Raw genomic sequence first — 19,173 nt, 5'->3', positions numbered from 1 at the left:
TAAAGTGGAAGCACAGCGAGCGTCAGATCAGATGCGGACAATTCTGAGTTATCTATTATTCTTAAAATCAATATTATGGCACGGTAATTGTTTGTATTTACATCAAGCATTGTGTAAAGTGAACCCCAAAGAAACAAGTTATTAATGTCCTGTATGGGGTCTGAAATATTTCATTTCAGCTCTGAAGCCATTCTAAACAAAGCACCTTTGAGATGCTCAGGCAGCCTGTTAAACTAAAATGTGCGCTTCAAAGCTGTCTTGTAAATGAAAATGGGCTTTCAGAGGATTATTAAAGATGCATATCAACCTCTTGAGTAGAGCCTGGCAATAAATCAATAATAAAACCGTCTCTGAGCCGAGTCATTCAGGATAACCCGGTCTTCAGCGTTCTGAATCACTGGCCACAACTCTCCAGTACCGAGGTGCTCAAAGATGTAGATCTGTCACAAGATGCATTTACCTCAGTATTTTATATTAGTGAACACAAAAGGCAAAAAGAAATGTGCAGCGACTTATAGAGCAATGCATGTGGTTGTTGCACTGATGTCAACCACTGTGAAAACGTACACACATCCTGAATATATCTGAATACTTCCAGTCATTTCCAAGCCAAAAAGATTATTTGTTCTACAGCTAAATACACTTGGGTGTAAAAAAAAAATAAATAAATAAAATAAGAGCACAGTTTGATTTGTGACAAAGATGCTGATCAATGAAGCAGAAAAATGAAAATCTGTTTCATTAAATATATTCATTTTTGGAATAACAAACAAAACAAAAAGGGATAGAAAGAAAGGAACACACTGAAAGAGTCAGCATCAAGGCAGAAGCATTTCAATGAACACACAAAATCTGATTGTGTGATTGTGCTGGAAAAAAGAAAATCTGATGAGCTTTATGTTCACATTCATATAAAAGTCTCATATTTACAGTTCTCTAAAAGCACCAGAGCATTCATGATTGACCGTGACATTGTGTCAAGGGAATGCAACAAAAATCTGCCACTAGCTTTGTGCTACATGTCTTTTTACTAAAACTTTATTCAGAGACGGAGTGATTGTCTCTAGTCAAACTGTATAATCTAAGCCCAAAGGTTGAATTCCATAAAGCCCGCACTGGCATAATATTGAATAAAAGCAGCTTCAAATCAAAGAAATTACCATCTACCAGCAGATGAACTAAAAAAAATGTAAAGTGCTCAATCAATTATTTAATGAGTCTTTCAGCATAATCTGGCCACATAAATACACAATTGGTTTACCTGTGTGGAGAAGATATGAGAAATGGTCAGAAATCCATCTCTCACCTTGATAAATAGGAGAATAAACAGTGGTCCATTAGCAAAAGGGGGTTGGGATCAGGTATTAACAGCAGTTAAAAAGCCTGCATATGGAGTTCACACATGACTTTATGAAAAATCAATCATATATATATATATATATGTGTGTGTATGTATTCAGACTTTTCCCAACTGAATAAAACTACTTGAATTATTATGTATTTTTCTAAACTTTACAACTTGTGATTCTGCTTCTCCGATGAGAAAAAAGTAAATTCTTGTTTCTTCAAACATCTTAACCAGAGGTGCCAGAAATAACTCAATTGGAGGGGCCAAATATTTAAATTACGGCTGTAAAATTTAAAAACACATCTTCTAAATTACCTGATGCATCTTTGTATCCAGGAGTTTTTATTTAGTAGGGACAAGCAGAGGAAGATATTAATGTCTTATGGAAGCATGTCCAAGGTGGAAAATTACTGATTCCTGCCAGAAAGCATTTTTCCAGCTGCAATAAATAGTGGTGCAAACTCTCAAAAAACTAAAAATATTTTTAAAGAATTTGATTTCATGGTGTGCAACGAAAGAGTCCACACAACGCTCCGATCTTTACAGGGAAAAAGAAAAACTCAGAAAAAAAAATGAGAGGCTTGTTAAATTTTGTGAGCAGAAAAAAAATATGATTAACCAATAAAAATACTTGAAAGAGATTTCCAATTTAGCTTCAAGGAAGCGCCAATAATGATTACTTTATTCTTTATTCTCACTCCACAAAGAACAGATTATTTTTTCTGTGGTAGAAAATCAGGTGGAATTAGTTCCCTGTTGTCACTCAGCTCCCCTGAAACTCTCCCAACAGACGTGGGAAGGCGGGCTCAGTTCAAAAACCAGCAACGTGGATCCGATAGGGCCGGCACATGTGTCGAGTTTCCCCCAGTGGAGAGGTAGGGCGGACACTGACACACACACACATGCATGTTGATTTCTGGCTAACCCATGTTTTTCAGTGACTCACTACACACACACACACACACACACATATAATCACCACCACTACCTTCACACACAACCTGGCAGCACTCGTACTCTCATTCCCAAACACACCCCCACACACGTAGCCTCTCAGTATTTCATAAAGCACCCAATAGCACTGGAAATACTTGTATGTTTGAGAGTAAGGGTGAAAGAAGGACAAAAAGGGCTGGGCATGTGTGTGCATCATGCAGTTGTCAGGCATGCTTTTGTTGTGTGTGCGTGTGTGTATGAGAGAGAGAGCAAGAGAGAGAAATAAATAGCAATTTACCAGCGCAACAAAGAGTGCATGTGATATTAGCTGTCGGATAGTGTATGTGTGACTGTGTGCAAGGCTCTTATGGCTGTCATGAGCCCTCATGACTGAATGCCACCGAGGGCAACACAAACCTCGAATGGGGTCTCCTCACCCCCCATCCCCACACACACACATACACACTCCTTCTATTGCCACAAATTATAATAATAAAAAATGTGATTTGAGCAGCAATTTTCTACGATAAAGAAACCAATGATGTGAACAGACTAAATGGTGAAATAATAAAAGAGAACAGGAGTTTCTGTGTATGCTCCTATGCGTAGGGGTTTGCACATTTAGTGTGGCAGGTCAGGTGGCAGCAGCAAATCACAGCTGCACTTCCTAAGAATTGGCAAAATGCACGTGTCAAAGGGAACGGCAGCGTGTCAGAGCAGGAAAAAAGCGAGTGTGTGATGTGTGAATGGTAGTGAGGAAAGGAAAGGGCATGGGGCGCTTGCATAGTGCGAGTGTGTATGCGTGTGCGTGTGTGTGTCTTGGCGTTTGTGACAAATAAATAGCAGCCAAAGAGCAAGTGAGCGCGCACTGATTCTGAGACTGGCAGCATGACCGACTGATCCCTGCATCCATATCATAGGATTAAAAAGCCTGACACGGCACAGATACAATGGCAGTGAAATATGAGACAAAAAAGTCGGTCAATGGAAGAGGAAATGTGATTATGAACCAGAACCGGCGAGAGGAAGATAATATTAAAAAGAAGAGGGTAAAAAAAAAAATCTGACACACTTTGAACACGAGCCATACAGCGGAGGTGAATGGTAACGCTGTCACCGGGCAGTATAGAGAGAAGAGAAGAGAGGGGGGGGAGAAGAGGAAGAGGAGGAGCTGCTGCCAAATACGAGCCTCTCCAATGATTTCCAAGAGCCAAGACACACTTCAGTCACACTGTCAGGAATGTTGTGGAGGGTAAAACCTGCCCAAATTCAGTTTGCACACCTGTTCATCTGAGCCTGACAGAAATCCTCCGCCTGCACGTCCTTCAAACGACAATCAAACTGCAGCAGGTCAAAGGCTCAGCTGAAATACAGCTCAGAAACTCCACTGATATCATTTATAAGGCAAAAAAAGAAAAACAATGATGGGTCACAGCTGCATTTCCATTTGCAACTAAGTCACTGCATATGGCCTGAACCCGCATGCGAGCAAGCTGCATGCTAATTATTCATGATTTTATGTAACAAGATTTTGGGAAGGAAATTAGGTCAGAGAACATACTGTGCACAGAGGGGGTGAACGTGGAAAAAGGGAAAAGTTTGACTATAGGCGGATTCATTAGAATAGAGGAGCCTTACATCATACTGGCTTCTATGCAGTTTTTAGGTCAACTACCCAGCTGAAAGCAAAGTTATGAGGAATTTAGTTCCTCTATATGGCACACTGCACTATAAAAAGGAATTATAGAAATTAGTAAGTTTTAGTAACAAAACTTTGTTCAGTTTTAAGATATGAGATCAGTTTTAGAACTTAATGAACATTAATAATTAAAATCTAAATATTATCTATTTTATTTTGAAGGCAAACACAACCTAAAACTTTGGGTTAAAAATTCACTAAGGTTTTGTCTCTTGCTCTTTTACTATGCCATGTCCTGCAGAGAACAGAGATGTGTTTATAAGGGATGTATTATGATTTGTACATCTCCGTAAAGCGAGTTAAGAATGCCAGGACTTGAGGTTAAACAAGCTTTAACAAGTTTAGCAACCACACTAACCTCACATCTTTCTCATAAGTTTTAATGCTTAACCCCAAAGCCAATGAACATCATATCTTCTTATTGGAGGTTGCGACATCTGACTTTTTGTTTTGCCAAAGTATTATCGTATTGTTTCATTTTAGAGCACCATGACCTGAATGACTTATTACACCTGTTAGTCATAAACCAATGAGGTTTTATTTTTTGTTTGTTGCTTTTTAATGAAGGGCAGTAAGCACAATATGCAAAAATTATCTTAATATTTAGCATAATTTTTAAAAAGGAAATATTTGAAAATATGGTTTCAATTTAACAACTTTAAGTGTCTGAAATAGCTGCTACTCATTTGTACTCAGAAAATTGACTAAAAGCCACAAAACCCAACTTTGTTGATTAAATTTCTATCCATTTTACACCAAGAAGGTCAATGCAAGAATCAGTGGCACCACTCCATTTCTCCACACCTACACAGCTTTCAGAAATTAAATGTCACTTTCAAATATTTATCTTGTAAGTTTTAGTTCAGATTTGTCACACTAATATCAGTAGTTATGTTGCCAGTGACCACATGTACTCCAATAATCACTTGATTATTACAACACTGCCTTTGCTGTTCCCTCAAAAATAAATAACTATCTGCTTTTGCACGTAGCAGATAGAGCAACTTCACTAATAGTCTAAAGATACACGAAATATTATTCCTGTATCATTACTGCAATCATGATAACATCCAAAGAAATATTTTAAATTAGCCAAATAGTGTTAATTTTTTTCATGTACCTATATATAAAAAGTCAACTAATCTGACGAGAGAACATTTGCTTAATAAGCCTGAACAAGGTTCATATTTCAAGCCAATTTATTTTTATTTATTTATTACTTCATTTCAGGACGTATAAAGAGCGTGCCATTTGATAAATAATTCCAGCTGAATATATTTTTTGTTTCAGGACAGAATGTTCTCTGCCTGAAACAATATGGTACTTTAATGGTGAAAATATCATATTCCATATGTGACCTGTGGGATGAATCAAAATGCTATTACGAGTCAATTTACTGGCACTTATTCTGACCACAAAAAGGCAGAAGATTCATTATCGAGTATTGAATAATTAATAGCTATATCTATTTAAAAAATTACTTTATTTATTTTGGAGTACAATCTTTTGCTATTTTCAATATAAAGAGACACAAATTCATATTTTAAAACAGCACATATTTTAAACCTATATACATTATATTATCACCATCTAAATGTAATTACAGTGGTCTTAGATAAAATCTTTTGTTATGACCCATTACTGTATTTTTTTTTTACGTACATCGTATTATCAGTGACCCCCATCTGGCCACCAATTCAAAAACTTTTTAAAACGCCCCTGATAAAAAATAGACCATCTCCATTAAAACTCCCTTTAACGCTGCTTCTTTTTCTAAAATATACTTTCTTGCACGGAGCAACTCAAACACTCAGTGCTGCATTCAGCCTGCTTCAATATAAACCAGAGGAAAACCAGTCTGTCATTCCCTGGCACGGAGTCAGCGTCTGCTCACCAGCCTTCCGAGTCAAATCAACGAGCGATTATATGTTTAACACTAAAGTGATTAAAAAGCATTACTCAACAAACTTTATCGACTTAATTGTGTCCACACAGTCCTGTACATGTCTGCCGTGAGCATTTAATTTAAGCGTAAAGCTGTTTCGTATCAAACTAATCGGCACTGCGACCTAAAACTGTTTTAAACACCGTATGCTTATGTTTACAAAAAAAAAACGCACTAGCGACTGATAAAGTTGGTTTAAATTCAAGTCGAAAATAGAGTGCATTAAGTGTTTGTTTTGGGGGTTTTTAAAGTGCAAAAAGCAGCCAACCGTACGCAGAGTTTATGTTTCTATACAGTCCGCTGACGGCTGCTTCACCTCAGATGACCCAACCAGCTAGACTGGCTGTCTGCTAGCTACCCCAGTTTGAACCTACGTACAGCGGCAACAACACTTGAACTACCGCAGCCCAAACTGTCCCTCGCTGTCATCGTTTTTTGTTTTGTTTTGTTTTTTCTTATAAAAAATGGAAAAAGCTGGAATTTCTTCTCTTGTTTCTACTTCACTTGGCTGACTAACGCTGACTCGGAGTGGAAGAAGCGAAGAGGAAAAGAACCAAAACAAATACATTTCCCGACATGAAAGGATCACATCCAGAAACGGGCAAGCCACGTTTTGTGCCGCTTGTGTGCGGGGAGAGGCTAAAGCTAAAGCCCTTTAGCTTCACAGGGTTGCCCGTCATTAGCGGGGGGCTAACTGGCTAGCGGTTAGCTCCCCTGGCTAATAAATTTATTATGGGCACTTTCACCGGTGCTTGGAAAGGGGGACGGCAGAAGTTATCTTCCCACGAAAAACAACGCGAAACGGACGGCGTTCACTTCTCTGACAACTGCTTTAAAATATAACGGAGGATAAATGCTCCCACATAACAAACTAAAGTTACCTGACAGCCAAGAGTCAAACTGTTCTATGTCTACTTTGGCTGCCGTGGAGCTTCGGTTGGTGATAGCAAGGTGATTCCCACTCTGAGAGGCTGTGATGGAGGGGACGGGTCGCTAGCAGCGGCATCAGCCAGGGCAGAGAGAGGGAGCCAGTCAGTCAGGCAGGCTGCAAAACAACCCCCCTCTAATAACTTCACTTTTGCGGTCACTTTGGTCAAAATTTCCCAAAAGCTGTTAAAAAATAATAAGTTTTTCTTGCGTCCTACCTGTGAGCGGTGTGTAGTTGCGGGGTGCGACAGGCTGGAAGTTGATTATTCCCAGATATCCAGAGTGGTGCGGTGCGGAGCGCATATAGCTAGCGCTGGGTACAGTAAAGATTGTAGCATAGCTAACCTAAAGACAACAGTAGAGAGGAGAAAAAAAAAGCCTCCTCGTTGCTCATAGGGGGGATCGACGACAAAAACCACATGATCTTTTACGTCAGCATATATTTGCATAGGATGCCAAATTTATGTTTTGCGTCCAGGTGACGTGGAAATGTACAGAAAAGTTTGATTGTGGAGCTGTAACCCGCGGACCGAGGCAAAGGCTGGTCGGGTTGCGGCGGAGACACGCAGACATGTGGGAGCCATGCACCTCTGTCCCCCGCTCCAGCAGACCTGCTCTGCTCCACTCTGCTGTTTCATGACTTACAGCATGGATGCCAGTGATTAATTGCTTCTGGAACCTTCCTATGCATTTACTTTTCCTGTTGCAATCAGATTTTATACTGAATTTATTCACAAAAATGACGCTTTGAAAACAAATTGATCAGTTTGTTGTTGTTTTTCTTCCTCTTTGACATTTAGATTTGGGTGAGTTTTCACATGATGTATATAGCGCAGACTTGTTTGTTGTTTTAAAAAAAACAAAACAATAACTTTAATCTCTTAAAGACTGCCACAATCAACAGAAAATATTTGCAAAATGTCTTTCATTCTAGAAACATAAACAAAACACAATGGCCATAGATAAACAGAAATAAAATTATGCCAGCTCTTATATGTTTTAAAACACCTGTTTGAGCCTGTGGCTGACCTCGCTATGAACAGCCTGCATGGTGCAGCAGCAGTACCAAGCGCCTGTTAAAACAGCTCTTGCTAAATCCCCCTCTAAAGATGCCAACGACTAGTTTTCATCGGGAAGCGATATGGGAGTGGAACTGAAGTTTCCCTGTTCATCAGACGGCTGTTTGCATTTCATTCGCCTCATGCATTTTTGATAAATGGGCTTGTTGTTGCGGATCAGATGCAATAAATGTGAGACCTTCCTCTCGCACGCCTCTCTGAAAACATGACTTGGGGCGACACCAATAGGCCAATTTGAGAACTGCAGCCTTGTTATAAGGAAGCTTTATTATTCTCACGTTATATTTTTATGGTACAAGGAGTGGTCTTTGTTGTGATTTAATGACCTTTTACTGAAAAGATAACGAGTTAGAGCTCACAACCAGAAGGAAATAGCCTTTTGATCAAAAGCTGGAACAGTAACATAATAGTTTTGTTTGTGTCGTTTTCCACCACCTCCGAGATGTTTTATTTGCCAAAATAAAATAGTGATTTATAGACTTTTGATTAAAAAAACAAGAAGATGCATTAGCCCATGCGTTTAGAATAAGAGCTGAGAAGAATGTGATATCTTGCCAATTGTTACATAAGCAAAGTAACACAAAAGCTGCTTACTTGCGGTTCTGATTTAGCTGTTTTCAAACAATTGTATAATTGTATTGTCTTTTCGTTTAAAAAGTTTCATATACATTTTTTGTATCAGAAAATAAGATTGACATATCCATTATTCCAAGTTGGCCTTCACATGTTATGTTTTATTGTAATTCCTTAAACATTATTCTGAGCAGATTTTTTAAGATGATAAACTGTTATATATATATATATATATAAATCATGTGAATAGGAATTCAAAGAGTAATTACCTATTTCATGGCCAAGTGTTTCAAGAACTCAAAGACTGTGCCATCTTTTGATTTGGATGGATTTAGAGACAAGTCTGAGTAAATAATAAGGGCCTTCAGAACAGAATCGATGCCACAGTCTGAGCCATTTTGGCAGAACAGGTTTTTTTCTGCAACTGGAGGCTCTTGCCAGTGTCTCCAGAATACACAATCAGGTAATGTTGCCAGGCAAAAAGTGCCAGCTCTTAACCAATAAGCAGAGTTTTGGCAACATTGCTTAGCAACAAAAGTTCAAAACGGAACCACTCAAGGCTTAAAATAGTCTAAAATAGTAATCAAGAACCATTGGTGTCACAAAATTTTGGCAGATGAAAAGCTTTTGAGGAAAGAGGTTCCCTGCTGGAATACCAAAGTATGAAAAAAGGGTTGTGTCCTTCGCTGATGAAAAGAATTCTTGCAATACAAGTTTGTACATGGCAACTAATTACCTGTTGTTCAGCTCTAATTAGGGTGCAGTCTGTAGATGTTCCAAATATGTGAAAACATCAGAAAACGACTTTTTCGAATTCATGATGCCTTTCTTTCTATACTTTTTTGTCTGTGCTAAATTGACTTAAACACATATTAATATTAATCATCAGAACCAAAGCTTTGGCCTCCTGACCTTCTAAACTCATGGGTCAGCACCCTGCTGGTTAAGTAATCCTTGCATGTCTCAAACATATTTAAAACCGAGAAAGCTCACACAGTGAACCGAGAGCAGTTGACTTTGCTGACCTCAAATTTTCAAAAGAAGAACCTCTGCTGAATGAAACCCCGAGTCACCATATTTATGTTTCAGTTCACATTTGGTTACGTCTGAATGGTCACATAAATTTTTCAGGTCATGTCTAAATTATAAGAAAATGAACAGTAAAGAGAGTTTCCATTTGATTAAAAAAAACATATTGGAGATAAAACTTTATGTATCTAAGCGAACCAAAGGTCATTTATCAAACTTTGCCCTACCAGCTTCCAAACTATTCACAACAGGGCTTTAATTTAGCTGACATAAAGTTTATTTTCCTCTCATAAAATATTGATGACCTTAAATAGTCTCTGGCAAATTATTCAAACAGATATTCACATGATTTTCTAATCTAAAATTAAGACCAGCCATTTTTGAAGCCCCGCCTCCTGCATGAGGCCAACTAGTATTTTAACATAGAAAACTCTGAATAAATATCACCAAAAAATATAATACATATGGCAAATATTCATCAATTTTATAACCCCCTTTATGGCCACACATGTATAAAATCAACTACCAAGTTATGTTGACTGCTTTCACAAACATTTGTAAAAGACTGACTTGCTGACAGGAAGTCAGTGAAATTTTGTTTGCAACTACATTCTGTATTGTCAAATGTGAGTGGTATTATAACAAACTGGAAGCCACTTTGGAAAACAAACACAGTCATGAATTGGTATGCTGCAAAAAAATCACAAAGCAGGCTTAATGGATGCTTAGGTGTGAAGTGTGCTTTCTGCAGAGACGAAACCTCCAGACCTCCAAACTTTATGTGGCCTTCAAATGAGCTCATAATGGATGCATAATGAGCGTCATGATATCCTCTGGTTGAATGCAAATCGTCAGATGTAGTGATATAAGACATTCTAACACTGGACTCTGAAGCAGCGGCGATATGTTGTCTGGAGCAAGGAATCCTGCAAGGAAATCCAAATGGATAAGTCTGAGATTGGCAGTTGCCAGGAGACTGGGGCACATCAAACTGCACGGACTGTGTTGAGGGTAAATATTGGTGCAGGTGGTTGATAAAGATTGAACTGTTTCTCAGAATTTGGCCTTTGACCCTTAGTTACAGTGGTGCTGAAGCACTTTTAATACTACTTCAGCATTCTAAAACATTTCAGACACTTTCTTGCTTTTAAGTTTGCGTGAACAAAAGTTGGAACAGTTTCCAAGGTCATTGATGAGCGAGTTTGGAGGGGGAAGAACTTAACCGGTTGGCAAGTAGCCCTGACCTTGAACTGATAGAATACCTTTGGGATAAACTAGAGGAAATATTGTGAGCCAGGACTTTAACAACGTGTGGTTCTTAAAGAGTGGTCATAAATGTCCATAAACACAAAGCTAAACCTTGTACAAAGCATTTCTGGAGAGGAACTGCTACGCTTTAAAAGTTGGTCCAACATCATATTAAACACATTCACACTTGTTTTCTATGTTATAGTTCAAGAAGGGTGGGGTTTAGTGTGCAAGTTTATTGAATGAATTACATATAATGTAATGTAGAATTGACATTATTTGTCAAAAAGGAAATGAAAGAATAATTTCTATTTAAGAGATGTCTTTAACAACATGTGGTGTGAACAAATGGTTAAAACTTTCACTTTAAGTTGTCCCTAAATGGTATTTTTGTGGACTAAACCACAACAATCAGAATAAAATAAGTAAATAATATGAAAACTAACAACAAAAATAGTCAAATACCAGACAGCATCTGCCTACACTTGTCCACTTTACATTCTCCACCTCCAAATCCAAACTTTTTAATACATTTTGCTTAGCCATCTCTGCAAGCAACTTGGTGTGTCATCCATAAAAATCACCAACAATTCTGTTGTAAGGGTATAATGATCTGCAGGATATCACTTTCAGTGTACACTTTCTGTGATATTTGTGGAGATTAGGCTGTTCAAACTGCACTTTTTGAGCACTTTGAACATATCAATCCGAGCAGAACATATTTTTGTGTAATTGTGTGATTTTTGACTTGATAGTTTCTATTTTACTGCTGCTGCTACATCCTGAGCTTACGGCTTATACATTGCAGAGCTGAACATAAAGGTTATGAGCTCTTGACTCTGAGTGGGAGGGGCTGCACTGCTAACTTATGACACTGACCTGGCAGACTTTGTGTCACAGGAAAAAAAGTCCATGGTTCTCTCAAGTTGTTCTCTTAATAACTAATCAGAACAGAAGTGTTTAGGTTGTGCAAAAAATGAAATAATGTGTTTACTAAGCTAAAAATGAATATTAAATTTGCATAAAACATATGCAGTAGCTTTTTGGCTGAAATCAAGTTAGGCGTCTATTTTCATGACAAAACATTTATTCCAGAAAGCTTTTATTTTCTTTTGTCACACTGATTTACCAGCCTTTTTAATAACCATTTTATATGAAGAGGCACTATCCTAATGAGTCAGTCAGACAAAGCTGCACAGTCAGAGAAAGCTCTGACACCTGATTGAATCAGGCTTGAAATGATAAATGGGACCCAACTATAGAGCATCCACCTTGTCCTTTTTAACCATTCAAAGCACTTCAAACTACAAGCGATTCACCCATTTACAAACCGCTTTTTGTTCCATGCATTGAGAAGATTTACGCATTTGTACTCAGACACATGTAAACTGATGTGGAGTTCTGCCGCACAAGGACACGTTTAGTTAATGTTGCTACTTTCACTCAGTCTGACAAGTACATTACGTTATTGTACCTGGAATTATAGCAGCTCATTATGAAATACAATATATATATAAATAATATAATATAATATAATATAATATAATATAATATAATATAATATAATATAATATAATATAATATAATATAATATAATATAATATTACAATTGTGGATTTAAGGTGAAGATAAATAATTTAAAGATTTGTTTTCAGGTTGTTTTTTTTCCCCCATCCCATTTCTGAAATACAGAACAATTTTCAACGTAACACTCCCTTACCATGACACAACCTCTACCATGCTTGACAGTTGCCACAATGTTCTTAGTTTTGGGCGTTTTAAATTTGACGGCAAAGATTCTAAGGGTCCAGGTGGTTTGAATACAGTGAACTATCAAAATTACTATTAATTGATATACAAATTTATAGTATGTTCTATAATCCAAAATATCATACTTTATAAATCCGAAAATAAAAAAGGACATAAAAAACAGTAATATATTAATATAAAAATTATATACAAATGACATAAAATGTATATATTTACATATGTACATGCAATATGTCATATTTATTTTGTTTAGTGCGTTTCAACTAAAATAGAAACATACATTCTAATGACATTCACCTTTGGGAATGATACAAACAAGCATCTCGCAAACATCAAGCTTTTATGACCCACTTCACCTCCCTGTTCACAGCAGCAGGTGTGTGCCACGGGTGTCAGAGAATGCTTGACACCACAGATGAGTGTTGCTCTTAATTAATTGGAGCAGAGCAAGCTGTGAAAATAGCATGTTAATGAAAAGAAATTAGAGAAAAAAATGAAGGAATGCTGTTACATTTAGTTGTGACTCAACGATTATATATTTTTTATTTCTGGTGCAACAATTTGTGAAAAGTGAAAATGAGCAAAGATCACAAATAAATTGCAAGAATGTGCCCCGATATCTAACCTTAGGCCAGATAGATGTCACTGTGACATCTATCTTTGTCACAGTGAAAGCTTTAGTACTCTTTAAATCACTTATCATAGAATATTGCTTGAAAGCATACCACATATCCATAGCAGTATGTTGCAGTGACAACAGGTTGTTGCCCTTCCCTCGGCTGGAGGACGCAGCTCCTCTCCTGTCCTCCTGCAGGTCATTCCAAGTCGCTGGCTTGGCTCCTTCTCTCTGTTGATGCTCATTAGTAAGTCACCTGCCTCACTCTGTTGCGCTGGATCTGTCCTTGATGCTTTATTCATCACAGGAGGAAAAAAGCAGAGTGCTGTCCGGACACATTTACATACAAATGAAGCATGGATTCATTATTAATGCACAGACACACACACATACACACACATACGATCATCCTCTGCTGCAGAGAGCGTCGATAACCACAAACGTCAGGGCTATGGCCCTGAGTTGCTGTTAATTCAGAGTGTGCGTGACGTGGAATGAGCTGGAGTTTATCACATTTTTCATGGATGATCATCCCCACTGGCTTTACACGCAACACATCTTGTGAGCTCAGAGCAGGCAGGAGTTTTTCTGCTCAGCTGCCTTTTGTTTGTTCCTTAGTTTTTGTATTTACTTCAAGTCAAAAGAGGTGCGGAGCTGCATCATCTGTTTCGCATAACACTTGAGTAGAACATTTGGGCTTAACAATTCCTAAATGAGTGTTTTTCAGAACCAACATGTCAGTGATGGCTGGTGAGGCTGGCATGTACGATACATTTTTTCACTTACTGCAAGAGGATATGCTGTGTGTATGGAACCTTTAACTTCCCATCTATATTTTAAAGGACATCCTGCAGTCAGATGGGCAGTGGGTTAAACAGAAAATGGGCCTTTTGGGTAAATTTTACCCAGGCCCTTGAAAAGTTTAGGTCAATCCTGGTCACAAAACTCCCTTCTTTCATCTGCAACAACTTTTTTTTCCACAAAATAATTAGGATTTTTGTTAGTTATTTGATCGCTATCAAATAATTTCTCTGTAGAGTTATCTTTAGGGAAATGCATTCAATTCAGCCCATCTAAACTGCAGAAAACATATAGATAAAACTATCTATCTATCTATCTATCTATCTATCTATCTATCTATCTATCTATCTATCTATCTATCTATCTATCTATCTATCTATCTATCTATCTATCTATCTCTATCTATCTATCTATCTATCTATCTATCTATCTATCTATCTATATCTATCTATCTATCTATCTATCTATCTATCTATCTATCTATCTATCTATCTATCTATCTATCTATCTATCTATCTATCTATCTATCTATCTATCTATCTATCTATCTATCTATCTATCTATCTATCTATCTATCTATCTATCTATCTATCTATCTATCTATCTATCTATCTATCTATCTATCTATCTATCTATCTATCTATCTATCTATAGTGATCGATCGATAGATTTATAAGCAAAAATGAAAGCACAAAAATGCCCACACAAGCTGCCAACTTACAAAGTTACTCAACATTTGACATTTCCCTCAGTTAATTCATGACCAAATACAGACATTAAGCTATCATGTAGAAAAACAGACATCTTTGTACTCTTTCAAGACTGTGATTCTTCCACATCACGACAGATATTTCACCCAAAGTTAAGGTTTCTATAACAGGAGCTTCAGTCACATGTATTCTATTACTGTGATTTCACTTAAATCTGATTTAGTGTAATTTGTTGCAGTGGATTTTGACTGAAATGTGAACCACATGTGTTGGGTTAAGGAATATTTTATTGCTGCTAAAAATATCACAGAAAGCTTTTGATTCAGGAGTCACAGTCATAATGTTAGTCAATTTGACCTATTCATTTGTAAATTAAACAAGATGAGTCCTGAATTTCTAATCACACCAAAAAACTTTTTGGGAAGTAGATTTTTTTTTCTTCAATTCAAATTTAAAAAGTTTATGGATATCTGTTATGACATGAGCAAAAATGACTGATTCAATCAAATCACAATATATGGAAGTGACATTTAAACATTTCCCTCATAATAAATATGTCATGCAGTCAAAATACATACAAAAACATACAATTGCTGAGAAAATGCATTTTCTCCTAAATGAGAATAAGTTCATTGCTGACAAGATGTTTATTCATTTTAGGCCTTTAAGATTGCATTTGAGCAATTGTTTTTATATTTCAGTATATTATAATGCACATAACTTTAATGAATACTGGACCACTGTTCTTGGATGAATTGGAAGAGTTCACTAAGACTAAGTTGGTGTTGTAAGGATCCTGTCTTTGGGAATAATCCACACATTTTCAACACATTTGAGTTAATAGAAGTGTTATGTGTGACAAATCCAGTGTTGTTGAGAGCTTTAGATCATACTACCATTGAAATATCAAATTTTCAATTATTAATTAGTCATTTAAATTAATTTTAGCTAAATAGATCCTCAGCATGATGCTGCTCCCACCATGCTTGACAAGCTGGTACCATAGTTTTAGTTAGAACACCTCTACTTGACTCATCCTAACATTCTTCTCGTCATTGTGGCTAAACAATATACAACTTATCTCATTCCTCCAGAAAGCATTCGAAAAGTGAGTCTGAGTTGCTGCTAACTTTCTCCATCAGTACCCTGTCAGTGCATTTTTAAACTGACATTTTTAAGATGTTAAGCTGACATTCACGCTGGTCATTCCCTCTGATGTTCTACCACCTTTCAGGTTTTGATAAGCTTGAGACTTTTTAGTCCCTACACTGCTGCATAATCAATCAATCCATCGTCTGTACATGGCTGTCCATGGGGACTTATCCATCTCCATCTCCAAAAAGAAGAAATTGTAATGTGGGTGTTAGCTTTGTTATACTTTGCAAAGGAAGATTTGGGTTTCAATCTCAGTCAGGGCTTTTTTTGCGTGGGAGTTCTGAGTTTCCCTGTAGATATGAAGCATTTTCCTTCAGCTCAGTCTAAAAATATGCATTTTAGAAGAATTGGACAATTGAATTTGCCTTCAGGTGAGAGTGTGGGGCCTTTTTGTCTCTCCATGACCCTGTGATGAGAGTATTGCCCTGTCCAGGGTGAACTTTGCCTCTTGCCAATTGACCACTGAAAACAGAAAGCAGTCTGTATGAGACTCTACAAGAATCAAATGGGCATGGAAAACACAGCCAAGGAAAACTATCATGAGATTTTAAAACTTATGACTCTTCACAGGATTCTCTTTACAATAGCACAACAGACTCAAAAGAGGGGAAACAGAGTGGATGCAAATTACATACTATATTAACATTTTATGGGTTTCTCATGGTAATCTAAGTGGAAGAAAAAAAATTGTGGTCGAAAAGCAACAGGAATCCTTGTGAAACAAATCTCATTCAAAGGTTTTGGGAAGATTTGCAAGTCATCAACTGAAGCTTCAAGATCCACCACATAGGGATGTATTCACAAAACTACAACTGTTTTGTTGAACCAGAAACCATGTAAGAAGCATTTTACTTTTCCTAAGGAGAAATAGGATCAGTGTTTTTTTCAATGACACATCATTCCCCAATGAAATGAAAGTAAATGTCATAATTCATTTGACAATGAAGGCCCCAAACCTGGAAGAAGAGAAGAGATGCAGATAATTCAAGTTACTTGAGGTCAAATGTGCAGTTTCCACAGTTAGGGATAATTTGTGGATCATGCCATCTACTGCTGTTGTGACTCAGTTTTATCAAATCTAGGGTCATAGGAGTTGTCTGTTGAGAAATATTTAAGCAATTTATACTTGAATTAAGGGAATAAATGCACGTTTCAAAGATATTTATGAAGACACACAATATAATACACCACTAGAGGGCAGTAAACATAAGTCAGCTCATGTTTAAATTTGCCTGTTAAGACTGAGAAAAACTAGATGCTTTCAGGGTTTAGTATTTTTAAAATAACCTTATTACTACTTAATAGTGCAAAAAACATCATGTATCCTTTCAAGTTAAAAGATTACAGCTTAAACCAGGGAAAATTTAATTTAATTAGCATTACAGTAACATCAAAAGTAACATCTTTCTTAAACACTTAAAATCACTAACCTCAAACATGTTTGCATCATTTTAAACTGTGAATCTAAGGTAAAACACAAACATAGAAATGAAAAAAATGTGAACAGTTGTTTACAATTTATAGATGATGATGTAATAATAATAATTCTACAACAGATGAAACTCCTGTAATGTTTCGTGATAGCTTTTCCAATAGGCAGACAGGATTACCCACAAAGTGCACAGGAGGCAGCTGTCCAGGAGCTTCAAATGCTCTGGGTTTACTCTGTAATATCAATGCTAAGTATCACAATGAGAGGTCCTCTGACCTCTGTCTCGCAGACCCATCTGGCACTCTGTCAAAACCTCGTTTTTAGGCTAAAATGCGTGTCTGAGTTTAGAGCCGTCTGCATTCTGGGAGGTTAATCCGGCATTCCCTTTAAAAAAAAAAACAAACAAACTCTGAAACATTGAGAAAATAGATTATAATACTTTTTCATAAAAAACTTCCACAGCAACTACCAATACAATCACTTAATATCTCAAGACAAGAATTGATTAACATTTTGATGACAAATGTGAAAAATCTAGAGGTCATGAAATGTAATCATGATGGAGTTTTCAAAGTATGTGTCATAATAATATCTTATTTACTTCCTTAAAGTTTTTTGTGGTGCTAATTCAACTGCAAACAGAAGGAAAAGCCAGAAGAAGTAGTGCAGCCTATGATCAAGGGCCAGGAATGGAACTGGGCCTCTGAGCTAAAGAAATAAATCTGAAACCTTTATATGTTTGTTTTACCACTGAACCTCATTTTCTTTATTTAATTTTTTTAACAAGAAAGCAATGAACAGAAATAAATCACTACACTACACCTGAACCTCCTCCCCCAGTCTCTAAAAGTGTGTTGTTAGACGAGAACATAACCACTCGATGGCAGCATTTCATAATTTTAAGAATGGCGTATTTATATTGAGTTATTTGATCATTTAAAATACCTGCCAAAGACTTAATATAAAAATATAATTTCGTCCTTTTAGTGTCCTGTAATTGTTATTTATGAATACTTTTTGATTATTTTCCCCTCTGGCTATATTACTATAAATTTATTCAGTTGTATAGTTTTATTCATCATTTGCTGTTTGATGTGTATTTTGAACACTGTTGCTGGTACTACATTTTATATTGTCTCTCTCACCTTCTTTGCAAATAAAATTCAATAAATATATGTTTGAAAAAAATATAATTCAAAATGACAATGTAGTAATTTTTAATCCTTTATAATTCAGTTTAATTAATTTTTCGCATTGCACTAATGCACAACCAATGTTGTCTTGAGGCACAACCCCAAAAAACAACAAAAAACATTTCAATTCAATCACACACACATAAATACATAAAATATTGTATGTGTCAAAATGAGAAAAAAAAATAGTAAAAGTGCTCTGATTTCTTTAAAACTGCAAATAAAAAATAAAATAAAAGACAACCATCTTTTTTGTCCAGACTGGACAAACTGATCAGGCGTGCCGGCTCTGTGGTCGGCATGAAGCTGGACTCTGGTGACGGTGGCAGAGGCGAGGACACTGAACAAACTGCTGGACATCATGGACGATAGAAGCCACCCTCTACACGCCGTCATCAGCAGCCAGAGGAGCCGGTTCAGTGACAGACTGCTGCTTCCCAAGTGCCGGACCAATAGATTCAAGAAGTCCTTTGTCCCCCACGCCTTCAGACTGTACAACTCCTCACTGGGGGGGTCGGAGGTGACACAGACAGAGGGAAGGAGTAGTGACCCTTGTACTTTTCTGGAAATATTCACACTTATCAGGCCAAACATATATTGCAATACCATATCACTGGTCAATCTATCCACCAAATTGCTATATTTTCCTTTTGTGTTGTATTTATATTCTTTGTTTTGTATTTATTTCTATTATTACATTTACTGTGTACCT

General features: G+C 36.9%; 1 protein-coding gene across 2 annotated transcripts in view; it reads right to left on the bottom strand.

Annotated features, from left to right (window-relative positions):
• Positions 1-7,373, bottom strand: part of LOC129375715 (zinc fingers and homeoboxes protein 2-like) — a 137,074-nt gene extending 129,701 nt beyond the window's left edge. For both annotated transcript variants that reach the window (XM_055054948.1, XM_055054947.1), the window contains exon 1: positions 7,074-7,373. The gene's annotated coding sequence lies outside the window, so the exon portion shown is untranslated. The remainder of the gene's footprint in view (positions 1-7,073) is intronic.
• Between the last annotated feature and the right edge of the window lie 11,800 nt (positions 7,374-19,173).

This window comes from Poeciliopsis prolifica, unplaced genomic scaffold (assembly GCF_027474105.1).
Source record: "Poeciliopsis prolifica strain line A6 unplaced genomic scaffold, Auburn_PproV2 SCAFFOLD041, whole genome shotgun sequence".
In the NCBI taxonomy this organism is placed as follows: domain Eukaryota; kingdom Metazoa; phylum Chordata; class Actinopteri; order Cyprinodontiformes; family Poeciliidae; genus Poeciliopsis; species Poeciliopsis prolifica.
The sequence above is the reverse complement of the archived record's forward strand: the minus strand, read 5'-3'. Positions and strand labels throughout refer to the sequence as shown.